Source organism: Chlorocebus sabaeus, unplaced genomic scaffold, assembly GCF_047675955.1.
Source record: "Chlorocebus sabaeus isolate Y175 unplaced genomic scaffold, mChlSab1.0.hap1 unalloc_scaffold_523, whole genome shotgun sequence".
Classification (NCBI taxonomy): Eukaryota; Metazoa; Chordata; class Mammalia; order Primates; family Cercopithecidae; genus Chlorocebus; species Chlorocebus sabaeus.
In genome coordinates this window covers 81,115-108,049 of record NW_027327841.1, presented here as the reverse complement: position 1 = coordinate 108,049, position 26,935 = coordinate 81,115, and the positions used below count along the sequence as shown (strand labels likewise).

The 26,935-nt window shown below is 48.9% G+C and overlaps 1 long non-coding RNA gene across 3 annotated transcripts in view; it reads right to left on the bottom strand.

The window, feature by feature from the left end:
* Window positions 1–4,333: 4,333 nt before the first annotated feature.
* The window catches only part of LOC119623507 (uncharacterized), a 103,709-nt gene continuing 81,107 nt past the window's right edge, over window positions 4,334–26,935 (bottom strand). For 2 of the 3 annotated variants that reach the window (XR_012092450.1, XR_012092459.1), the window contains one exon: window positions 11,181–19,774. This is a non-coding gene — a long non-coding RNA (uncharacterized lncRNA). Of the gene's footprint in view, window positions 4,900–11,180; window positions 19,775–26,935 lie in introns of those variants that run through there. The other variant, XR_012092460.1, reaches the window with a different exon arrangement.

Sequence of the window (26,935 nt, the reverse complement as noted above, 5' to 3'; positions counted from 1 at the left end):
ATGGCTCATCGCGGCCTTGACCTTCTGGCTCAAGCAATCCTCCCGCCTCAGCCTTCCAAGTAGCTGGGACCCACAGGCGAGTTTGATTTCTTTGCTAACGAATTCCTAATTCACCTCGCAGCCGGCCTGTCAGGGCCATATGCCCGGACGTCCACCTTGCCAACCGGCCGTGTGGTCTCTAAGGTGGGTGCACTCCGGTTGCCCGGGCTCTGCACGCGATGCTGAGTCTCCAAGTCTGCCGCTGTAAAAGGGACTGACAGCCCAGAGGGTCTCGACGTGCCACCGTGAGCCGGACTTTATTCCACAGGGTGACTCTGCTTCCCGTGACGAGATGCAGCACGTGAGCACAGATCAAAGGGTATCAGTAACTAACCCATTCCCCCGGTACTAAGCAGAGGACCAAGAGTTTAGTTCCTTACTTATTTGCTACCAGCTTGATTCAAAACAGCTTCCTGGGACTCTGGGGACAAACATCTCTAACTGGTGAGAATTCTGGCTTTAGTAACAGAAGAATCACCTAATGCCCATTTTGTAACTGCTGTTCTCATCAGAACTTGAGGTCAAAGGGTGAAATAAAAGGGGGGCCAAGATCTTGACACCCCAGTTTGCACAAGGCTAACCAGCGTGCTTCAGGGGGTGAAAGGAGTAGGATTTTTAAAGTGCTGAGTTTTAAAAACATGGCTGTAGGCTGGGTGCACTGCCTCACGTATATAAGCCCAGCACTTTGGGAGGCCGAGGTGGGAGGATTGCTTGAGGCCACGAGTTCAAGACTGGCTTGAGTAACAGCAATATCCTATCTCTTTAAAAAGAAAAAAAAGTTAATAAAATAGTAATAAAAAGGTTAATACAATAAATTACTATATCAACACGGCAACCCCTGCTGTCAGACGAGGTGCACTCTCTGTGGCTACGATGAGATCCGGAGAGAAATGTAACCGGCATCATAGGGAAGGTGGACCCCAAAGCTCCACGGCGCTACTCCTGTACAGTCTGTTAACCAGCATGAAGACTCCTCCACAATCAGAAGCCTGGTTTAGAGGAACGCTGCCCACGGGACCTGGGTGGACTCCAGACGCTGGCTGACCAGACAGCCCCACCCTGGGACCCTGCTGGCAGCCCCGACTGGACAGAATGACCTCGTGGGTGTCCTTTCCCGCCACAAGCTGCAGACCCTGAGCCAGTCCTGGCTGTGACTGAGGCTGCGCATAAACGTCTGCGCCCAACAGCTCACCTTTGTACATGACATGCCCAGTCAACCTCATTTCAAATGTTACACTTGCCCCAAGGTGAACATGGATGTTACAGGTTAACTCACTGCATGTGTGCTAGACTTTCCCTATAGGTGTTCAGACATTGCACGAACCAGATGAACAAACCCCACTTTCCCTGTAAACGTTCCGACATTCCATGAGCCCGATGAACACACACAGCCAACAAACCCCGGAACGTGTAACACCGCGGCCTCCTCCCCTCCTGAGGGGCGTGTGCTTACAGCTCCCCCGAGACCACATTTCCCAAAGCACAGAGTGTTACTCTGAAAAGAAAACCTCCTTTTTCCTTCCTCTGTACATCTCGTGGTCATGTTAACAACTATTGCTAAAAATACAGAGAAACGAGGTATCATCCGTGCTGGTCACCGAATTCCTAGCACCAAAGCTTCAGGGACCCCCAGTCTGAAGGAAGCTTCTATCACCCTAAAGCCAACTCTGGAGATGAAGGCCGAACTGGGGAAAGGTTGTGTCACCCGCAAATCCACACCACGGGGCCCTCTGCAGTTGTGTGTCAGGAACTCTTGACCGGTCCTGGGGTTTGGGGAGATCAGGATGCAAGCCGATACTGTACGCTCTGCCACGGGACAGTGAAGTCTGCGAAACCTTAGAGGAACACAGAGACAAATGGCTGTACAGGCCGGGCGCGGTGGCTCAAGCCTGTAATCCCAGCACTTAGGGAGGCCGAGACGGGCGGATCACGAGGTCAGGAGATCGAGACCATCCTGGCTAACACGGTGAAACCCCGTCTCTACTAAAAATACAAAAAAACTAGCCGGGCGAGGTGGTGGGCGCCTATAGTCCCAGCTACTCCGGAGGCTGAGGCAGGAGAATGGCGTGAACCCGGGAGGCGGAGCTTGCAGTGAGCTGAGATCCGGCCACTGCACTCCAGCCCGGGCTACAGAGCAAGACTCCGTCTCAAAAAAAAAAAAAAAAAAAAAAAAAAAAAAAAATGGCTGTACAAGTCCCACAGGCCGAGCCTCGATGGGCACCAGTGTCAAAAACACAGACACGCCAGGAGGGGCAGCTGATGCAGGCAACGCCTGCAACCCCAGCACGCGGCAGCGTACGAGAGTGGGGGTCTCTGGCCAGGCTCCACCACAACTGCCATATTCTGTAGTAAAATTTTAATCATAGGTTGTAACTAGTTATAACTCTAACTTGTTTTACAGATAAAAAGAACACAGGGTACCAACAGACTCCAAAGTACTTCGCCTAGAACCAAGTCTAGAATGCAGATGGCTGCTGCTCCAAGTGTGATGAGTCCCCTGTAGTGCCATAAATCCTAGATCTAGGTGACTAAGTGCTCTGCCTAAACCAGATGGCACCCTGAGGCTCTGAGGGTACCCTCTCTCCCCAGGCCAGTCCATCAGCCCCAGCAGAAGCTTCTAGAGTAAGAAACTGTGGATTTGTATTGGACAGATGTAAACCAGGCAAAATCACAGGGACTTATCCTGGAAGCCCATCGGTTTACCCACTCATGCCCTAGAGAGCCCTGCCCCCATCTCCACATCCGCAATCACGCTGAACCACAAGAACTGGCTTATAGGCCCTCAAGCCACTCCCTTTCGCCCCCGGAACAGACCCTTCTAAAACCGTGAGGCCCAGAGTAGCCTTAACAGGTGGTCCCAGCAGAACTGGCCTCTACATGAATTGATACTTTGTGTCTGGGGGGTGGTGGTTCTTGTTCTGTCACTCAGGCACAGTGCACCATAAACACAGTGGTGCTATCATGGTTCACTGCAGCCTCAACCTGCCAGGCTTGGGTGATCCTCCAGCCTCAGCTTCCCGAGCACCTGGGACCACAGGTGCACATCACCACTCCTATTTAATTTTTTGTAGAGTCAGGGTCTTGCTATGTTGCCCAGGCTGGTCTCGAATCCCTGGGTTCAAAAGTGAACTGCCCACCTCAGCCTCCCAAGGTGCTGGGATGACAGGTGTGAGCCACTATGCCCAGCCTAGAATTGTTTTTTCTTAAACCTGAGTTTGACACATGAACCCCACTTACATAGATATCAGCACACTCTCACAGCTCAAGGGTTTTTCTGAATCCCGATTCTGTCTGTTCAAAGGTCAATATCTAAGATAGGGTCAGAACTGACCCTCCCTCTGTGAAGCCTAAGGGCAAATGCAGCAGCATCTCAGTGTATGAGGAGACAAAGTAAGAAGGGTGGAAAATACACACTGAAATTCTAGTGTTAGAATCATAATCACCAACACTTTCAGAGGCAATCTGCTTTCCAAAACATGTAGCTGCTGGATTAACTTCAAAGTCACCGATTCCACAGGCAGGAGCTCAGAGGGGCACAGCTTTCTAAGGCCGCACAGCCCAGGGCAGAGTAACAGCCTCGGGGCAAAGCAAACTAAACAAAGGCTTGGTTCTCTCACGGATGAAGGTGCTCAAGTCCTTCCAAATAGATTCTTCTTCTAAGTAAGTTAGATGCCTCCTACAACACTGTTTAGAGTGCCAGTGTGTTCAGAAACATGAAGTTGAAAATACATCTCAGGACCCCAAAATCACTAAGCTAAAGGGACCTCAACGTAAGGAACAGCTTAGGGCAAACCTACCTCCCATGCTTTTCTGAACAGAGACAGATACTGGGGGAGAAAAAAACAAGCCATGTACCTCCCTCACAATCGATCCACAAGGAAATTCCTCATGACAGAGGAGAGAACCCAAAGTCACCATCTGCACACGGAGATAAATGCGGATCTGACTGCTTCCTCTGGAAAGGTACACCAGAAACGCATTTGTCTGATCTACCTGTGACCTGGAAACCCCTCCCAGCTTCGAGCCGTCCCTCCCTTCCTGGACCAAACCAACGTACATCTCACATATATTGTTGTCTCACATCTCCCTAAGATGTGTAAGACCAAGTTGTGCCCCAAACACCTTGGGCACATGTCCAGGACCTCCTGAGGCTGTCGCAGTGTGTCCTCAACCCCGCCTGAGGCTGTGTCTTTAACCTTGGGAAAAGGAACTCTCTATGGGCCGAGAACCGTCTCAGAGATCCTTCTGGTTTACAGGAAGCATTCTCTCCTGCGAGTATAACGATGAAATCATGTGGAATTACAAAGTGCCACTTTAGTAAAGGCCAAAGGAATTAGGGTTCAATGTGCTTAAAAAACAAACAAAAACAAGTAACGTTCTGTCAATGGACCATGAAGCCCACACCCCCTTTTGCAGTGAAGATGTCAACTGGGACGAGAGGCCCCTCCTGCAGATGCAGCAAAGGCTACCCTCTGACCCCACTTCCCAGAGTCTAGGTTCCCACTGCTCAGGGAAAAGCAATCCCGGCTTCACGGGGCTCAGGCCTCCAAACCCAACTCCCACCCATGCTGGAGAATCACCCCAGGGACTAGCGAAATGGCAGGTGCAACTCTCACCTCATCCCCTTAAAGGGGAAAAGGCACCTTCCTGCTCCTCTTCCTGCTGGTGGGAACAGGGGCAGGAGCTGGAGGGGCAGGAGCTGAAGGGGCAGGAGTCGGGCAGCAGGAGTCGGGCGGCAGGAGGGAAGCAGCCTGGGTCCCTGCTCGTCACAGATGGCAAATGCCAACCATCCCCGACCTTCACTTTGAAAAGAAATCCTTCTCTTTTGTCAGGTCCCTGGTTAGAAGTTTGCACCCATTCCTTAAAAACAAAACAAAAACAAAAACAAACATGAAAAAAAACTCAGATACAAAATGGGTGTTTTGCTGACAATATTTCAATTATCTGGAGGCCTTGGGTCAAATGACGGCAAAACAGGAATCTGAACACTGTTATTCAGGAAACTATCTTCCACAGCCCCATCTACCCTCCCAGGCTGTCACCTTATGGTGTTTGTCTGCTAGATGATTAACAATAACTGCTCTGAAAAACTAGGTGTACAGAACAGACAAAAGTCAGCTCGGGTTGAGGGGAAGCAGGATAAGACCCCCTTCCCCGCAGGACGGTGGAGGAGGAACCTTCAGCACCTGGGTTTTCAGGATGCTGGATCTCTGAGAGCATCTCTCACAGCTCAAGTACAGCCAGACCCTCCTCTGACACAGCCTATTCAGGCGAAGGTGGCATCTGCCCTAGAGATCCACAGCCCTGCGCGGGGCTCAACTGGAGCTGAACTTTCCTCCCTTGGTAAGAGTCAGGGCCAGGGGTGGGGGGAGAGGAGAGAAGTAGCAGGCCTGAGGGGCACTGTGGAAACTCCATGCCACGCTAACTCTCGTCTGATGTGCTCCGGCCAAAGCCACGCTTCTCGGAGGGCATTTCACTTCACACATCTGGAAGTCTCCCCACAGAACAGATCCTTCCCCAGGAGGCAGACACTTGGCTGTAACACGGGGTAATGAGGGGTGCGCCTTCGTGCCCATTCTGTAATGTTTCCTGTTACCTATTTTACCTTAAGCTACAAATGATTCCTGTTTACACGGGACACAGTGACACACACAGCAAAACACATGAGATTCAGTGTGATCCCACACCTGTCACTGCTGACCTCAATTTCTTTGTTTGTTTTGCTTCTAGAGTTTGTACTCTCTCCCGGGGTTCCAGGCCTGTGGATTCAACCAATCATAGATCAAGAATATTTTTTAATGTGTTTGTACTAAGCATTCAGAATTTATTATTCATTAAACAACTACTCCCATGGCATGTCCATGGCATAGCTGATACCAGCAACCCTGACATGACTGTCTGCAGGAGGATGTGCGTATGTCATATGCAAACACCATGCCATTTTAGAGCAGGGACCTCAACACCCACAGACCTCGGATGCCATAGGCAGTCCTGCAGCCCACCCCCATGGGCACTGTGGAATGGCTGTAATAGAAAATGTGGAGGTTTTAAATAGTTATGTACTAAATCTAATCTTTTGTTAAGAAATTACTGTGCATCATGTGTATTATTTGGAAGTCCTTCATGGCCCAGAGACTTGACATGTTCTTATCTTTTTGTCCACTGATCTAGTCATTTCGGTAAGCTTATTGAACACAAATCAATTTTACAATTAAATTCTTACAGGAATCACACTCTATCTGTAAGCTGCTTTGGTTTTTAAAGGGAAATAACCAATAGTTTTGCAAACCAGCTATATCATAGAATAACAGGACAAAGCAGCCCCATGACATGCAAAAACAGGAGGTTTTAAAGCTAACTAGTGTAAAACACGTTACAAAACCGTAAATATGAAAACGTTTTACACCACAACAGATATTCTAGAAAAAACAAGATATTCAAAAAAAGCCTTTGCAGAAAAGCACTTTCCCCTTCATTTTTCACATGGTTTCCAGAAGCTTGTGTTGGACAATGACCATGAACCAGAAGTAGCGTCCGCTGCAACTACTGCTACCGCAACACAGAATATTAAGGCAAAAAAAGAGAACACATTGATGAGAACAGGTAGAGTGTTATACAAATGAGTGTGTTCTAAAGTCAACAATGTTCAAATTCTAGGTCTCCCGCAGACACTAGATGGTAACCGCCAAAGCTTATGTACTTGACAACGTTCAAGGAGACCAATTTCAGAGCTGTCACAAGGCAGCACCATCCTCATGCGATTATCTCAGGTAGGTTTGAGGACAAGTGCCCCCGGTACAGCAGGAAAGCTGCCCAGTCCAGCACTTCCTGAGGTCACAGACCTTCGCCTTCCCATGTCTTCAATACTTCCTTTACACTGGGAACCAGACAGCAACAAATAAAACACTTCCTCAAATCTCAAGACAGTCTTTAGAGCTCTTTTCCTTGCCCCTTCTCTTACTGAAAAAGCCTATTTTGTAAGCAATCTGTATTGCTTACCAGAGCTGGGGCGGAAAGAGAGCTAGTGTTTGGTAGATCGAGTTTCAAGCGTGGGGAGACCAGGAAGTTCTGGAGATGGATGGCGGTGACCGCGGCACAACAGTGTGAACACACTTAATGCCACCAAACCATACACTTAGAGTGCTATGTAATTTTACCACAATCAAAAGACTAACTGAGAAAAGCCATCTATAATTACTGTCACTTCTAATATCTTACATCCCATAAGTTTCATTTGCTTTTGGAAATCCTCAGAGTAATCATGAAAAACTAATACCCTGTCATCTCTGAAACGCAGGCAAAGTCGTTCAAGGGTTTTGATTATAGGAAAGTAGCTGGAAAGCAAAGTGTCCGTTAGACACGGCAGCCGTGGTAGGACAAACACATGGTAGGAAGGTGGTGGTCATGCTACACACAGATGGGAAGGGTTTGGGGAGCCACAGCACCCGAAGCTCGGGAGGCACCTGGGCAGGAGCTGAGAATGAACCAAACATGTTCGATCACGCAACATTCACGGACCCTGAGTCCAGCCACCGCCGCTGACATCCACTGTGGCCGGGGTGTCCTCTGCCACAGAGCTACACGCCCTGCCGAGGATACTGTACAGATTAAATGTTGAAGCACAGACACGCTCAGGTCCAGCTGTTCAGATAGAAGCAAACACAACACATTTCCCAGACACCAGCAGCAAGACTCTCCACCTGACTGCGTTCGGAATAACGATCTTCTTTGCCAGGGCTGAGCCATGCTTCCCTCTTACCTGTCCTCTGCCTTCACCAGCTTCGTGCGTGTTTCCGGGCAACTGTTTGTGCAGGTGCTATCACTTTTTTCCACAGCAAGAATATACACAGACACCACACAGAAATGGGCAACCTCGTTAGGAGCTGTGCAGGGACATCTAACTCATCAGATGTGCCAAATTCCTGTTGCCATGGAAATTAAACTAGCTAAACTAACGTTGCTATGACCCCATCTCTTACTGCACCACTAAAGATCATCCGGGTAAGAGGAATGTGCCTCTGCATAGCATTCAGCTCACGTTTACGTGTCGGTATTCCCTGAATACGGCTATGTGAGATAGAAATCAGTAAGATGGGGTGTAACATCTAGTATAGGATCGTTGTGTCTCCTAGGCTCAAACACTTCCTTTAAGATCCTCAGAAAATGAAGTTTAACTCTGGGGACGTGAGTTACATAGTAACTTGTTTTGGATACTGTCTCTTTCACAATCCAAATATCAACACCAAAGAAGTTCTTGAGTTCCTTTTGAAATTGAAAGGAATTTACAAATCATAAAAGCCCCAATATTAAAGGATACAATTCAGTCTTTTTAGCATATTCTCAAAGCTGCACATCAACCACTAGTATGTAATTCTGGGACTTTTTCACCACGGGCCAAAGAAACCTTGAACCCATTAAGAGTCAGCACCTGCTCCTTCCTTCCGCCAGCACCTGGAAGTCGCCAGCCGACTTCCGTTTCTCTGTATTTGCCCATTCTGGACACCTGTTGTGAGGAGAATCATACAGTGCGTGACCTTCGGTGCTGACATCTTTCACGTCCAAGGTGAGTGGAATCTCACAGTGAGTGACCTGTCGACAGATACCTGGACTGTTTCTACTACTACGAATAATGCTGCTATGAAGATTCTTGCAAAATATTTTCAATTTTCTTGGGCATATGCCTAGGAGTGAAATTGCTGGGTTGTACGGTGATTTCATGCTCAACTTTTCTGAGGAACTGCCAGACTTTTCCAAATCAACTGTACCATTTTACTTCCCCTCCCACTAGCAATATATCAAGATTTCACTTTTCCCAAATTCACCTCCATGTCACTGTCCAATACTGGGGTTTTATCCATCCCGGTGGTTGTGAAGTGGTATTTCACGGTGGTTTTGATTTCCATTTCTAAGATGATGAATTCTGCTAAACATCTCATGTGCTTTTTAAGGCATTTATATGTCTTTCTTTGGAGAATGTCTATTCAAATCCTTTGTCCATTTTTAAATTGGATTTTTACTAAGAGCTTTTAAATATATTCATGATATCAGGTCCTTATCGTGATAATCTATCCTGTTCTGTGGGTTGTCTTTTTACTTTAATAGTATCCTCTGAAATGAACATTTTAAATTTTGATACCATCTTTTTCCCTTCAGTTGCTTGTTATAGCTTTAAACGTCTCAGCCAAGGAAACATTACCTGATCCAACGTAGCGGTTTCACCACGATTCTTCCCTAAAGGTGTCATGGGCTGAACTGTCCCCCCTCTCAAGATTCCCTTGTTAAAGTCACAACCCCGGAAACTCAAAATATCACTGTATTTAGATACAGGTCTTTAACTTGGAAATTTAGGTCACCTAAGATCTTAAGAGTAGGCCCTGATCCAGTATGACTGGTATTCTTTTGAGAGAATTTAGACACAGTCCTCAGTGCTGCACGCACATAAGAGAAACCTGTGAGGACACAGAGAGGACGCCGTCTACACAGCATGGAGTAAGGCCCCAGAGGATCCAAACCTGCCTGCACCTTGATCCCAGGCTGCTCATGCTTGTAATCTCAGCACTTTGGGAGGCAGAGGCAGGCGGATCATTTGAGGTCAGGAGTTCGAGACCGGCCTGGCCAACATGGTGAAACTCCGTCCCTACTAAAATACAAAAATTAGCCTGGCATGGTGCTTAACACCTGTAGTACCAGCTACTAGGGAGGCTGAGGCAGGAGAATCGCTTGAACTCAGGAGGCAGAGGTTGAAGTGAGCTGAGGTCACACCACTGCACTCCAGCCTGGGTGGCAGAGTAAGAATCCGTCTCAAAAAAAAAAAAAAAAAAAGGTAACAATTTAGTTTATTTTACAACGATAAAGTCATTACATCTTAACACAGTCTTCAAGAAGAAACCATTTTCCCAAATAAGTAGCAGCGTGGCAACAGTTTGTGCTGCTGTGAAAACACCTAACATCTCTGCACCTCAGACAGCAGGGTTCTCATGCCTGCATCTGCATTCAGTGGGCTGCAGAGCCGTGGCTCAAGTTTATGAAGGAAGTCCGACCCCATGCTGATATACAAGTAGGAAGCAGTATTTTCATTGTGTTTTCAGATCATTTTAGGTATTCTCTGCTGCAAAATGTAATAAGTGGCACTTCCGCACAGGCTGTCTGCAACGCAGAGTCTGTGCTCTGGCCGACGGGCCTTTCTGCCCCAATTCCTTCTGAGTCAACTGGTCCATCCTACACTTGAATGACTTTTACCAGCACACGATTTTGTAATCACACATTGGTTAGAAAACACTGGTTCAGAATTATGAGCAACTTCCACATTTTGTTCTATATCAAAAAACAAACAAACAAACAAAAACACATCAATATCACCATTGGTCACATCAGAAAGTGGTGGACACAAGATTTTTATATTTTAATACTCATTGGAAAGCTCAAATGTCTATCATTGGGAATAATGTAAGGAACTTTCCTTGAGATGAAAGTCATTTTGTTCATTTTTCAGGCCACACCTGCAAATACCTCCATCTGAAGTGGCATCGTTTGTAAGTCATTCCTTCTATAAAGGCGGCCATTAGTGGAAGAAGTGGTTCTGCAGGTTCAAAGCTCAGAGGCACCAGTGCTCGCTCAAGATAACCATAAAATCCGCAAAAGACGCACCTGTGCACACTTCCTGTTTCTCACTCAGAACATTCCAGAAGGAACCCTGAATCCCGATGCCGCAGCGGGACTGAAGTTTGCTCTCACCCACATAATAAACCCAGGGAGCTCCCCCAACCCCCACCCCGAGGCCACAGCCTTGGTCCTCTGTCTGGTCTAGGAGGGCTCCTGCAGCTCCAGCCTAACAGGGAAAAGCAGGCACCCACATGTCAGAAAGCCCTCCCAAGGCCCGGCGAGCACTTCTGCTTATGTGCCAGCCAAGTGCGTTTGACAAGGCTACAGCCAGCTGTACGGCAGACAGCGAGGTACCCAGCAAGTACTCAGGGCTCACGTTATGGAGGAGGAAGCCAGGCAGATAGTGAGGTACCTAGCAGGGTTCACGTTACCGAGGAGGAAAGGAGGATAGAGACAAGGGTGCTGGAACAGTCTGTCATAACCTTTAGCATTTACAAGGCTCGCTGAAGATTATCCGATTTGATATTAACAGCTTACAAGATAGGCAGAGGCATGACTGTTTTCACTTCATAAAGAGATCCCGAGAACTGATGATGAGCACGTGATCTTCCCATAGGCTCCCAGAAATCATCCTCAAATCATCTCTCAGTTGTATACATGTGATAATATCTCAGTCTCCTCTCTGCAGGGGAATTTTAATGCTGCTGTGCTGTTGCTTCGCACCCCTGCCTTCTCCTGAATTACAGCGATGCCCACCATCCATGGGGAGTCCGCACCACCCCACCCCCCGCTACAGCTGATGACTTGGGTCACCCTGATCTTTCATTTCCACCTGCAGAGACCTGTTCTTCCTTCAAATGCAGCTCAAACTCACTCATTGTGTGAAGCCTTTTCCAGCCATCACAACTGTCATGTGTAAAATCAGTCTATGGAATGCTTCATTTAGGAGAAGCTTATGTTGCCTCGTTGGCTGTGATCAGGGCCAAATTCTGAGCAAACCCGGAGGTCCCCTCTCCCCATCTCTGCTCCAGTGCACTTAAAACAAGGATTCCTGGAAGCACCTTTTGAGTCCAATTCACGCATGAGTCTGCCCCACACCCTGCAGAAAAGCCCTGGTGGTCGGTGATCAGGGTTCGGGGCCTCCAGGTGGGTAAGGATAGTTTAGTGCACTCTCTGGACTTGACGTTCAGAGACCCGCTGCTGGAAGGGAAGAAACTTGCATCCTGTGAAATATCCAGGCCCCAAGACCCACTTAGGAGCAGAAAACGGGGAAGGAGTCTCGAACAGACTCTCAGGAGGGCAGACAGCAGGAGCCATGGTGGCCACCAAGGAGGGAGGGAAGCAGGCAGTGAGGCCACAGGTGATGTGGCCGGGAGGGAGGTGATGTGACCAGAGGTGACGTGGTGGGGGGATGACACGGCGTGGTGTGGGAAGGAGATGTGGCCAGGGGCAACGTGGCCAGGGAAGGAGACACGGCGGGAAGGAAGTGACAAGAGGGGTCTCCAGGCCTCAGACTGTACCTGATTTATAGATGACATTTTAATTAAGATGTTATATCTAACTTTAACGAAAAGTAGCAATTTAGAACCACTGTGCACATTTAAAGCACGGTACAAATTGAGCACATTTCCCAACCCGTAGAACAGTGTATTGAAGGAAAAAACAGTAGCTCACGAAAAACAACAACAACAACAACAACAACAAAAACAGTGAGCAAAGAAAAAATTCATTTAAGATCAGAAATAAAGAGATACTACAGCTCTTCTAGTCCAATCCCCATCCTAACATGAAAGGGGTGAAAAAGGAAGTAGATTCTAGTCAGTCAGAATTAAAAGCAAAACCGATCCACTTTACTTTCTACTTGACAGAAAACAAACTCATCAAGGAATCCCCACAAACAGTAGCTTTAGTAGTTCCCAAAATGCGAGATTCACCTACAAATTAAATCAACTGTTAAGTTTGTATAAAGTAATCTTTTTAATTATTTCCTTCCTCATCCCCAAGGGCTTTTTTAGACCTTGTTTCCCCGTAACTGCCTCCAACACCCAGGAAATTTAAACCCCACAAGTAAACTGTGTCTCAATTCATGCACAGCGTCCTTTGGAGTACACAGTCCGTTGCTCTAAGACGATCTTGTCACCTAAGCACCGAGTACAGCCTGAGAACGCACAACACGCACTCACACGAACTCGGACAGACAATAGGTGAGATATGGCACATGAGGAGGAAGACAAGATAAATGAGCTTCACCGACACCCCAGATTCCAAAAGAAGTAGCACACGCAACCTGCTGGGGTGCAGGTGACTCCTGGAAAACAGCCAAGGCAGCATTTGGAGAAGCAGCACCGCAGGCCAGGAGGGTCTAGGGGCTTTAGAAGCGAGGGGCACCCCGACCAGCTACTGGGGGATTCAGAAGGGAGGGGCGCCCCGACCAGATGCTGGGGGATTCAGAAGGGAGGGGGGCCCCGACCAGGTGCTGGGGCTTCAGAGGGGAGTGGTGCCCCGATCACTTCCTGGGGGCTTCAGAGGGGAGGGGTACCCTAACCACGTGCTGGGACTTCAGACTAGAAGGGGCCCCTACCGAGTCGTGGGGGCGGCAGGACAAGCCCAGGGTTCTGTCGTCACTTTTCACTCCCTACTCTCGAATCTCGCCCTGAAGTTGCAGCCAGTCCAGGTATTCATTTACCCATAAAATTAAGTATCTGTGAGTAACACAAGTCACTAATCCACACAGATCTGAGTCCACAGATACCTCCCAGAGACTCCACCATCCCTTCTGGTAGAAGAGCAGCCCACGGGCCCACGCTGCTAGGAAGGGAGACTGTCTCCAGCCTGACGTTGCAGAGTCCTCAACACAAAGTCTACCTTCTGGAACCATGCCGTCTCCTACAGAAGCAACTAGGGGCATGTAGGGTTTTTTTAAAATCTTTTTTTTTTTTTCTTAAGACAGAGTCTCTCTCTGTCACCCAGGCTGGAGTGCAGTGGCTTGATCTCGGCTTGCTGCAACCTCTGCCTCTCGAGTTCAAGTGATTCTTCTGCCTCTGTCTCCCGAGTAGCTGGGAACACAGGCGCCTGTCACCATGCCAGACTCATTTTTTATACTTTTAAGTACAGATGGGATTTCGCCTTGTTGGCCAGGCTGGTCTTGAACACCTGACCTCACGTGATCCACCTGCCTCGACCTCCCAAACTGCTGGTAATACATGCATGAGCCACGGTGCCCGGCCCATATAGCTATTTAAATTTGACTAAAATTAAAGAAAATTAGAAGTTCAGTTTCTCATTTACACTGCAAGCATTCAGTTACCCACAGGTGGCCACTGACCAGAAGCTGATAGAGATGTCACACTCCACACTGCAGAAGGCTCTAAGGACGAAATGGCTCTAAGATCATCTCGACATCTTTATATTGAAGCTACTGAAGTTTTACTCTGATTATTATAGACATCAGCATTCTGTCACTTAAAAATGTCAGTGCTATTGCAATGATCAGATCTGTGACTTCCCAGCAGCTCTTATCTTCCTAGACAGAAAACTGTAGAGCATCTGCACTCTGCCTCCACACTAAGGGATAGTAGAAGCCTCCGTGTAAAATCAGGGGGCGAAAAAAAAAAAAATGAATCCCTAGTCAGCCTCTCCCCTTACGATTTTGTGAAACTTCTCTTAATATGCAGAATAACTGCCAGAGTTGCAAAAAAGAAGCATCCCTTGACCAGGAAGCAACAGGGAAACACGAGGAGGGAGATGCGAGGACCCTCCGTTCCCTCTGGGACCCCAGGCCCAGCCCGGCAGACCTGCACACCTGATGCGAACCATACACACGGCTTCCCTGGGCCTCGGTCCCCTGCTCTGCCCTCACTGGCCACTGTGGCTCTGGGTAGAGGCAGCTCCCTGAGCCCCAACACCCACAGCCAGTCCCCTCCTTGCAGGTCTCAGCTCTGCTCTCACTGCCTCCCTGATGCTTCTCATCATCATCCGCGTACTGTGTCGCCTCTACCCCACAGCCCTTGCTACCGCCCACCCACCACGGAGCCTAGCACACAGCAGGTGCCCGAGACGCCCCAATGGGCGAGCATGCCAGGGTAGGGCTTGGAGTTCCAAGGGCCACGTCCCGCATAGCACCACAAGCGCCACAGAGGCTATGGAAAGGGTCCAGGCTTCAGGCCTGCACTCAGCTTCTCCCGGCCCCGGAGGCCAAGAACCTAGCAAGGGAGTGCAGCCGGAAGCAGGATCCCAAACCCCCTTCCTGCTCCTCAAGAGGAAGGGGGCCTCGGGGCACAACCCCATGAGCGCCTTCCTCCTGCCAGGTTACCTGTCACAGCACCGACACCTTCACTGCAGGGAAACCCACTCCTGTGAGGAGAAAAACACCAAGTACAACAGGAGCCACGTCCCCCTCAGCGTCTGCTGAGCCCAATAGCGACAGCAGCAGCCGGGCCCCCACTCAGCATGCACCGACTCCGATCCCGCCAGGCACACCACAACGCCGACCATCTTGAAGCTCAGCTTGACTCATCAGGGCCCTCTTCCAGGAGAGCTCGGCATGTCTACCTTCCCTGGGCTCACAGAAAGGAGCGGGACTCGGACCCGAGTGTGCACAGAGTTAAGCTCCCACTAGCTATGCAGACAACCTCCCTAGCCCTGGCCTGCGAAGGGGCCAAGCGCAAATAGCCATCTTTTGCCCGCACAGGTACAGAATTCAACCAGCTCTCTCAATGGAATCGTGACAGGTCAACTCCAGGCTCCTCAGTGCTCTGGGGTTCACCTCGGGCCACTGCACCTTTGAAACGTGGCTGTGGACTCCTCTAGGCTGCTCAGTGTCACGGCCCATTTCATTCAGACACTGCAGGCCTCTGCCGTGGTGTCAATACTCAGGACACCCCTGCCGGCATCCTCCGAGATGCTGCTGCAGCTGCTGTGATCTGAAAACAGCCATGCACAGGCATCAAAGGGAGGACTTCTCAAGTCTCCTCCAAGAGCAGTGGCTACAGCTTTGGAAGACGTTGCACTGAATCCTGGGTGAGCCTGGCTCAGTCTGCTATCTAAGCCGGGTTGCTGGGGAGACACCTTCTGTTGTAACTGACAGAGGTTCTTGGTGGAAGCTCTATCAAGACTGATAATCGCAACTAGCCTGAGATTTACTATCCATACGTTCTATTTGACGTTTAAAAGGAAAGCATCATGAAGTTCCAGTAGCAAGGAATTTTCTATAATCTATCACATCCACATACAGCAGAAATGTAGCTAAAATGTTCATAGGGTCTATGCAGAGGAAGAGACGGGTCTATTTCAGGAAAAGTGCTTCCTGGCTTTTCAGAAACATAGTGAAATCCCTGCCAAGTAAAAGGTTGTTTATACTTTTGCTTTGGAAACAGAGGGAAAGTTCTTCCTTATTACTTGAATACATTGACTATATTTAAGTGTTCTGGTAGACTAAGTATTAAATATTCAAAGGAAGTAATTCTGTTCGGTCCATTTCATTCTTTAAATGTAGCTTTCAAAAACTGACAAATACCTGGCCGGGTGCGGTGGCTCACGCCTGTAATCCCAGCACTTTGGGAGGCCGAGGCGGGTGGATCACGATGTCAGGAGATGGAGACCATCCTGGCTAACACGGTGAAGCCCCGTCTCAACTAAAAACACAAAAAACTAGCCTGTTGTGGTGGCGGACACCTGTGGTCCCAGCTACTCGAGAGGTTGAGGCAGGAGAATGGCATGACCTGGAGGCGGAGCTTGCACTGAGCCGAGATCACACCACTGCACTCCAGCCTGGGCAACAGAGCAAGACTCCGTCTCGAAAAAGAAAAAAAAAAAAGTAGCAAACACCCCATGTCTGCCCTGGCTCCAGTCATCTCCACGGAGTGGACAGAGCTTGGGAAAAGCTCACTGTGGAGGCCCAGAAGGCCGGGCCTGGCCTTTGCTCAGCAGATGAGCAAGAGGGTCAGTCACCCTAGGGAAGAAGCCCATATTTGCTATGTTACTGATGATAGCCACATAAATTTCTATTTTGCCTCCCACACAGGCCTGGGGATCTATGTTTGAGCAAGGAGCTCATGCCAACAGTCCTTCCATGCCATCATTTCCCTGACCTCCCCCAGAAAAGCCAGGCCAGGCAGCATCCCCACACGGGCACTGGGGCCCAGGAAGATCCTGGTCCTGCCCCTCTTCTCTCTCATCCCTGCAGCACCCTGGCTTGCTGTGGAAGCCCAGCAGTGCTGGCTAAACCCACGTTCACCTGGGGCATTCAGGAGAAGCCTCTGTGCAGAAATCAACTGGGAAGTAGGATTGTGTGTGCTGGCAGGTCACTCGAATGGGTTTGCAGAACTCAGTTTTCAACACAGGTGCCGCCACCAAGTCCCTGAAGACCTTTGTGATCCTAGAGCCACAGAGCCATTTGCGGCACTCTCACAATCTCTACCAACCCTGCACAGAGGCCCTGTTTTTCCAAAGGACCATAAAATTTTCCATGTAAACAAACTTTGACATAATGAAATAAAGTGAAGTCACCACTTCTATTTTCTATTAATCCATTCATTCAAACAAGTATCTCTTGAGTGTGTGCATCGAATACTGTGGAATTAGGATTTAGTCCATGCCTTCAAGAAATATACATCACAGAAGAAAGGGCATAGCTTGTAACTAACAGTGCTGAACAGGCAAGAAATACACATCACAGAAGGAAAGGTAGAGCTTGTAACTGTAACAGTGGTGAACAGGCAAGAAATAAACATCATAGAAGGAAAGGTAGAGCTTGTAACTAACATCATAGAAGGAAAGGTAGAGCTTGTAACTAACAGTGGTGAACAGGCAAGAAATACACATCGCAGAGGAAACGGTAGAGCTTGTAACTGTAACAGTGGTGAGCAGGCAAGAAATACACATCGCAGAAGGAAAGGTAGAGCTTGTAACTAACATCATAGAAGGAAAGGTGTAGCTTATAACTAACAGTGGTGAACAGGACAGAATCTCACAGGCTCGTCAGGAGCCACCGAGGAGGAAGCCATGGTTCACATTCACCTGCAGTAGGTAAATGTTTCCTGGATAAAGTAACTTTTCTAAAGCGATATCTGCTCCTTATTGTTTAATCTTGCTCGATAGGGTATTAAATTACCACTTTATGTGCTGCTTATATAAAATACATCATTGTCAGGGGAGGTTATAAAATACTACTTCACACAAGCTTGGGCTGTGAATGGTGCGAGGCAATGGGACGATGTGTTCTCGTGTTCTCGAGACGCAGAAGGGGCAAGACCCTGCTTCCCTTCTCCTCCCCACCGCCCTGTTCCCAGATGAGGGGTGGAGGCAAGGCCGCCATGCAGTCCTAGAGCTGGCTCCAGGGCCACGACACCACGCCCAGACTCTCTGCGCCCCATGCAAGAAATACAGACTGTGGGGCAATCACCAATTTGCCTGGCAGTGGGGAGAGTCCTTCATCAAAAGCCTGTGCTTCCAGGAGCCGGGACAAAGCAGGAGCCCCTAGGAAAACTGTTCCGGGTGCTCCTGAAACCTGGGCAGAGTCACAGTCTGGCAGGAAGCACCAGTGATGCAGGTGTGCCCAAGACTGCGAGGATGGCCAGATGCCTGGAGACCAGACTGGCCTGCAGGAGATGACCACCTCTCTCTGGTTCATTAGAGACAGTCTGGGCTTCTCTTTTGTATGTGGAGTCTCACAGTACAGAAATGTCACAAAGAGTTTAGACTTCATATACCCCAATTTTTAAAATTAAAAAACCACAATTATTTCAACTAATTCTAAATCCAACAAAGAAAAATAAATAAGTATGTCAAAGCATGCCTCCAAAATGTAAACCTCAATCTCTTTACCCATAGGAGACCCAAAATTTAGTGTACCTTTTCTTCAGTATGATCTCATTTTTTTTAAAGCCATTACTGAAGTGTCTCCTCACTGCCCCATGAGGAGGTTCATGGGCTCTTCAAGGCGCTTTGCTGTTTCATCATTTTTTAGATTTAAGGGCAGGATCATTTTCCCACACTTGCTTGCTTCCCTGATCACCAATTTTTCACAACAACATCATTGTGCCTCAGAAAACCTAGTAACTGAACTTCATTAAAAGTGAAAACAATAAGGACATGTTGGCTGCTATGACAGCATCCTCAGTCACTGAATCTCCCTGGGGGACCAGACACACCCCCAATCTCCTTGTAACCCCAGCATGCAGGTATCGCTGCGGCTGACAGGACTGACCCACCCTGGGGGAGGCATGAAAGCAAAGGGAAGAGAAGGCAGGTGACCCATTTAGGAAACTCGGGTGATCCTCTTGAGTCACGTTTCTCAGGGTGTCAGGGAACAAGCCACATGTAGGGAACCTCCTTGGCCTGGCAGGTGGCAGACTCCTGGGACCCTCCTCAGACACGTTAATCAGAGAATCTAAAGGCGGGCAAACTCTGAAAAGTATCTGTAAAGGAAGTACTTAGCTCTGCTGTGAGCCCACTACATGCGGGGTCGCGCAGGACGCCGCTCCCAGCGTCCAGTCTCCATTTCACCCTCCTGGGAGGAACACCCATCAAGTCACAGAGCACGGTCTTCAGCGAACACCTTCCTGCGCGACCTCCACTGTCGCCCAGCCCTGCAGGAGTAGCCGCTGAGTAGGGGAAACAAGTCTTTGCTCCTGAGCCGGCCACCTTGACGCTGGGCATAAAACCAGCACTGCTACGTCTCTGGGGAAAGAAGCGGCCCTGGGCAGGAATGCACTTGGCAGCCCCAGGGAGTGGCCAGGTGTGGAGGACCAGGCCTCTGCCTGCAGACACGTCAGCACAGCATCCTGGAGCAGAACCTCCAGCCCAGCTGAGCCTACAGATGGCTGCAGCCCTCGACAGCATCTTCACGGTGACCAGGGGACTGGGCCAGAGCCGCTCAGCAAGGCTGCCCTGAATTTGCAACCTGAAGAAGCTGTACAGTCGTACGTGTACTTTGCCTTAAGCCCCTAGGTTTTGGGGTCACTTGTCACACAGCGACAGACAGTGGATGTGCACGGACTCCCAGGCCACGATGGCCTCTGCCGGCCTCACCCGGGCTGTCTCATCTGTTCCCGTGACATCACGTTTCTCAGAGCCAAAGGCTGCCAGGATCCCCTCTTTTCTTCACGAAGTCGTTACAAGCTCACGATACAAACTGAAAAAAAAAAAATCTATAAAATACAACGTATGATGCAATACAAGGTGAATGCCCAGGCACATACACACACGAAGCAGGCACAAGTGCGAAACAGGCACATGCACAAACAGGTGTACATGCATGAAACAGGTGCGCGCGTGAAGGTGTACACTCGTCAAACAGGTGTACATACACACATGAAAGCACCAGACATGAAGGGCTGTCTTTGGGAGCCTAGTTTTTAGACATCTCCCTCACACTTTTACATCTGCATGATCACAAACACAGCACACCACAGTACTGAGGGGAAGCCCCAGCTTCTCATGGGGGCACATGAGGCTTTTTATTTATGCCACAGATTGCATCACTACATTCTAGAACTGCAAGGCCCCCCCAATGCCAGGACTGGGTTAGGTCCACCCTGTGCTCCAAGGACCAAGCCGCCTGCCAGCCCACACAGACCTGCCCCTCAGGGATGGTGTGGCTGCTTCTAAAACAGAGGCTCAGGCCACCCAGAGACCTGCAGTACCTGTTATTAAATGAAGACTTGGTTGTGGGTAAACGTGAAGATTTTTATTAAACGTGACTCTGCAACATTCAAAGGACCATAACTGAATGCTCCTTTCGCAGCCACGGCATGTCCAGACGCTCATAGAGAAGGCCAGGGCGTGGGAAGCCACAGAGCCCTGACAAGGCAGACTTGGAGCTGTGTGGCGCAGTTAGCACCCATTTTGTGTTGATACTTGCCTTTTATATTCAGATTAAAATAAAAAATATGCAAAAGTAGCTCACATTCTATTTCAATTCTCTATTTTTGTAGTAACTGGGCCCCTTTCCCTCTGGTTTCCCAGCCGAGTGATCAATAGGCCCAGATGGGATTTGTCAAAGTCTGGGTGTCTGTTGTAGAGTAAGTGAGGGGGCTAGGGAGGGGATCAGGAGTGGTAAGGAGGAGTGGGGGATAGGGAGGGACAGAGGGAAGGATAGAGAGAGAGAAACCGCCGAAGGCTGGAGGCAGGAGGGATGCTCCTTGGCAGCCTCAGGCTCCCCGTTCCAAGGTAACTGAGCTGGCATCACGCATGCGGTGCCGTCATATGACTTGGCTGACACACGCCAGAATTGCAACAAAATGCTTAAGGAGAAGAGTAAGCACCAGCATCTTCAGATTAGGGTAGAGTCCCGGTTTCACGCTTGCCTTGTGTGACATTCTATAAATTGTAAAGATAATGCATTTTCTTACCAGCCACGCTGTTCCCCAAATACTAACTATAATAAAGACCAGACAGCATCTGAGTACTGAGCGTGTGTCAAGCCCCGTGAGGTAGGCATCATTTACTTTGCTAGAGAAAGAAACAGGCCCTGAGAGAAACTTTCTGAGGCCAGGCAGCTGTCTCCAAACCCACCCCGGGCCTCCTGACCCTGAACGTGGAGGACCCAAGTCATTCACGTGAATAATTTACCTACATGCATGTCAGATTGAGATTCAGCCCCCAGATCTAATCATCTCTATGCAGGAATGTGTCAAGGAAGGTATACCATTCTATGAGTTCGAGCTGGGGGAACAAAGGCAGGCAACCCTCGACAAACACGTGGTGCGGAGGTGGGCGCCCGGCGCCGGGGCGGACAGGAGCATGTCCAGCCCTGCCCAGTCACAGACCCACCCTGCCATGCTAGTGCAGGGGCCGCCACCGCGTCTCGGGGAAAAGCAGCTTCTCCTGCACAGGAATCTACCCTTCAAAGTGTGTTGCTGAGAAGGTTTGGACCAACATCTCAGAAATCAGACACTGTGTAACACACTTATCTATGTCAGGGAATCACCAATAATTCCCATCTCACCATCAATTATTTCTGGTAAATACTGATTATTCTAAGTTAACTGAGGCAACACAAGAACAATATAATGGAAATGTCAGAGTCAATCAGCTCCACCTGCTGAAAACCTAAGGAATCCTGGAGAACGCAGCAGGACCCCAGACCCCGCGGACCACCCCAGCCTCCTTCCACAAGAGAGTTAGTCGTGGGGCAAAGAAACAGCTTTCAAGGAATCTCAGAGGTTCTCAAGGTCTTGAAAGTTGAACGGGAATTAAATATTTGCATCTGAGTCTCACGAGCACATTAAAAGTAAAATTTCCTCTTTCCACGAGAATTATGAGCTTGCGGCGGCGACACTGGCTGTATCTCATGCTCGTGAGATGTTTGGGGGCAGCCGTGTGTCTCTGGTGAATCATTTATAATCATGAAAGAAGTGCTTGGGCCCTCGATCCAGGACCACAGACCCCACCAACGAGGGTCTAAACAGGACAAGCCTCGGCCTGGAAAGGCTGGTGTCCGTGGGGGCTGGGAGGAGCACCAAGGAAACTCAGGGGCAAGCCCCACGCAAGCTCGGCATGTCCTACCCCACGCAGTCGGCATCAACCACAGGGATCTTTTGTTGTTTTTTGTTCAGGAAGGAACATATTACCAAGCCCGGGGCCCAGGGCCTGGACTCCTCAATGCTCTCCACAGAGCCGGGTTAATTGGCACCTTCCCTCATGTTCAAGTCAACTATATATGGCTGCTGAGGGCATCTCAGAGCAGGTGCAACACTGAGCTTTCTTGCTGTTTGGGGAAAGCAGGAATTCCAGGCCTCTGCCTTAATACGTCCACAGAGGCTCTGGCCCAGGTGAGCTCAACTTCTCCCAGGTAACGAGCACAGACCAGCTTCCCCCATGCCCCTCAGGTCACACAGGAGCAGTGCAGTCCCTTGCAACTTGGCACGAGCCCTCACAACCCACCCCACAGGCAGCAGCCCAGCCCTGTGGCCCCGGCCTGGCAGGAGGCAGCTCCTGGAGCCCCTGCTCAGGGTTCAGTACAGCGAGGTCCAGCCACAGCAGGGGAGACACCCACCACCCGGCCATTCATCTTTAACCTAAAACAGACACAGGAATGCGGCAAAGGGTTCCTTCCCCTGACAAACCCGTCCTTCCTATTCTCATCTCTCCCTCCTGCGCCAGTACTGCACCCAAGGCCACCCAGCACTGTGCCCAAGGCCTGACTCCCAGTTTCACAGGGAATCCAAGACAATTATGATTTTGAGAAACTGGGAGCTACATAGAAAATGAGTCGGTAAAGCCATTGTCCACTGATCCTCCACTCCACACAGCGGAGAACAGTCCTCAGGATAAAACCCACGGGGCGGGGAAGACGCGATCAAGGCGGACAGGACGGAGGAGACGCAAAGCCGGTGGTTCAGGGAACAACGCCACGTGAACACAAACCTAAAGTGCTCCACAGCAGGAAGACAAAACACAGGAGACAGAAATGCTGACCGTTTAAAGGAAAAAAAAGATTTAAGTTCTCAAGTCACAATGTATCAGCACAGACTTCTCATAATGCCTGAAACTTGGCGCAGTAAACACGTGAATCAGTTCTCCCAAGTCCATCATTTTCTTTGCCGAGCCTCTTGAGTCTCAGGCTGGTTTCAAAGTAAGCCCTTCTCTGTTTGTTGATGATTTAATAATTAACACACTTGAAAACACATTGACTTTCAAATTAGTCTGCTAATAAAATATTAATTACCACACTGGCTGTCATCCACAGAAAAAAACACAATCACTTTCTGGATGTGAAAACATTAGAATTCGAAACCACTTTGGCCATCTGAACAGCCCCGGCTTTTGACAAGGGCATTCCAAAGCTAATCTGAAAAACTAGTCCAGGCCATGATCGCTGGGGGGTCGGACTTGCCTCATCACCCCACCTCCCTTCTGGAATTAGACAGAACTTAGACGCTTAGTCTGATGAGAAACATTTACGATCTATTCTCTCCGAAGCTACCTGGAGGATTTCCTCCACATGACAAAGCCTTGGTCTCCACAACCCCTTATCTGACAACTCTCTTAACCAACTGTCAATCAGGAAATTTTCGAATCTACCTATGACCTGGACACCCCTGCTTCCAGTTGTCCCACCTTTCCAGACCAAACCCATGTACATCTTACATTTATTTGATCGATTGTCTCGTGTCTCCCTAAAAGCTATAAAACCAGGCTGGGCTCTGACCACCTCGGGAATGCATTCGTAGGATCTCCTGAGGGTAGTATCAAGGGCCATGGTAACTCATTTGGCTCAGAATAAATCTCCAAATGCTTCACAGAGTTTGACTCTTTACTGACATGGTACCTTTCATGGGTATTCATCTGGGGGACTCACAGTCAACCAGAGGCAGCAGTTGCCTACTGTGCAAAAGTCTCTGCAGGAGTGAGCCTCTGGCACGGGGACTCCAACCCCTGAAGCAGCAACTGTCCCACGTCCCACGGCCTGATAGACCTGCACCTCCAGGGCTTCTCATTTCAGAGTCTCAGCAACAAATCTACCAAACGTGATCAACATCACAGAATATTTCTCGAGGCTTTTGGCTGTTGTTTCTCCCCAAGTTTACTCTAGAACCAGAATGGCAACACTCGGAACAGGATGGTTCTCAGTCACCGACCCTCCTGGTAAATACACTGTCTCCAAGGCCCTTTCCCGCCAGTCACAGCTTCCTTCATGTCAGGCTCAAAGGCCACCTCCCCAAGAAGGAAACTTCTTCAATCCAGCAACCACAGCTCCTGTTCCCATCTAGAGCTTATCTGCCAGGAAGGGAAGACTCCTCATTCCAGAGACAGCAGGTGCCACAAACTCAGGGTTGTAGCCATTGTGAAGGCAAACACTCATGAAATTAATAGACTTTTTCCTCCTTGGATACTGACGTTTCCTCTTCTGGAGGTCAGCCAAGGCCATCTGCATGAGTCACGAGCGTGATGGCTCCAGTCCCTCCTTTGGTGTCAGCAGTGTGGCTCCGCTCTGAGACCCTCCTGCACCAGCCAGGCCACGCACCTGTTCCCACGACTGCTGTCAGCAGACTACAGTGATTCTAAAATAATCAGCAAACTGAGGTTCCGAAGGATGCATTTTAAAGAAAAATGTGTAAGTTTTACTGCATGAAATCAGCTACATCTTTTGCTACTCCAGAGGCTCTTTGTTTTGCTTTCCTCAAGGTTCTCTACAATGATCCCGACAGTCAAGGTTCCCAGTTACAGGCAGAGGGTTGGGCAGGCCGCATCTGATGTGTAACACACGCAGAGGATCCACATCATAGGATTTTCCCTGTTCACCAACATCATCAGGACAAACTTTAAGCAATAATCATCTCCCTGTCTGGAAAACTGAGCTCACTTGAGAACTAATGCAACAAATGTGTTTGACAAAGTTGCAGGTGGACATTTTAGTGAATGAATCACTATTTCAAGGAGGATAAAGGCTCACTATTCAAAGGCATGTTTTTGTCAAGTTTTGTAATTTCAGCTTCATGCATTTAAATCATGAAGTGAGGCTTGTACCTGATACATTACAGAATCTCTACAAAACAGAGAAAATTCCATTTCTGTACATTCACTCTCATTCTTTTCCATATGCATATGGATGGTGGTAATTTAAACTGGCATTCCAACAGGATTTCTAAATTAAACTGTCTTCTACTTTAAACACTACGTGTTAAACATTACACATTCCATTGTTCAACATTTATAGCAGGGTCTGTATGGCCCGTTTTAAAGATTTCTTCCTCACTAAATGCAAGCGTTTAAACAATAAATGGTCTACTCTAAAATATTCTAGAGACAGAGATACATTTGGAGAGTGGACACACTTAACACAGAAATCCGCAACATCAAACAGGCACAACCAGCAGTGAGGGTGGAAGGGGCACCATGTGAGTGCCCCTAAAAACACACACAAGCCTGGCTGCTTAAAAGGAATGAATATAGCTCAACACTCCCATATGAACATTGATGTGTCTACTGCCTTACAGAATCCTCCTAGCTGAGCTGCAGGAATCTTCTTTGGAACCTTTTCTCACCTACACTGCCTACAGGTGCCCACTGGGCTCCCTGGGCAGTATTATGTCTTTGTTTAGAATATCACAGTATTTGGAGGTCTGTTTAATCCCAAGTCAGAGCCTTATCATAACTCAGACACCATCCCTCAGGGCTTGTGGGCCAACTTCGGCTAACCCAGGCTGCTCCACAGTGCCCTGCACATGGGCTTGGTGCATCCACACGATTTTAAGATTTGGGGCTGCTGTTTTCTGCAGTCACAGACGCGGACTTACATATTCATCATGACTGAAGGCAGCACGTATTTGTATGTTCCTTCTGTAACGGTAATAATCATGGCAACATTTCCCCGATCGTTAAAAGAGCCTCCTAACAGCAGTTGCATTCCACCCCCTTCCTTAAAATTAATAGAATTTACCAAACTAGGTGAAATCAGTCTTCATGAGAAAGTGACAAATCAGTGTTCACACAATGGCATAGTAGCTGGGCATAGAGTATACGTCAACATCCCAAACTAAGCACCCATCACAATTATTCCCAACTCGCAGGAAAGCTAGAAGAATTAGAAGGCTTAAAACATAATTATAAATGAAAATAACAAGAAACCAAAGTTTCTGAGGAGCATTTGTTAGCCAAACAAGGAAAGCCATTAACCAGTGCTGATTACATTGCATTTGATTACATTGCATTTGATTACAGCAGCCAAAGACGTGTCCAGAGGAAGAGACTTTTAAACATTAGTCTTTCAGTAAGAATGGTTGCTTAACAAGTTCAGACTACTGGGCTACACCAATCATCAATTAAAAAGCAAGGCAAACGAGTGAGAGTCATTTTCCTTAATCCTTAATGTGTCAAAAATTACCACATTGGTCAAGCTGGTCTCCAACTCCTGACCTCAGGTGATCTACCCACCCCGGCCTCCCAAAGGGCTGGGATTACAGGCATGAGCCACCATGCCTGGCTGAGAAGTGTTTGACAGAGGCTGAGGGGAGGCTCCTGTCCCTTCCTGGGACATCCACGTCCCACCCAGTTTCCCATACCGACTGTGACACTCGAAGCATCACAACAAGGGCAGCTGCATCCCCGCAGTTCTCTGCACTAACGCCACAGCTGCGTGAGCAGCCATAGCCCTGGAGCTACCACTCAGCCTTATCGTGCTGGCACAAGCACAGCAGAAACTACCACACCCCCAAGAGGGAGGAGTGGGGACCTAGGGGAGTGAACCAGGAGGGAGGAATGTGGCCCAGGGGAGTAGGGAGGAGTGGGGGCCCTGGGGAGTGAACTATGAGGGAGAAGTGGAGGCTCAGGGGAGTGAACAAGGAGGGAG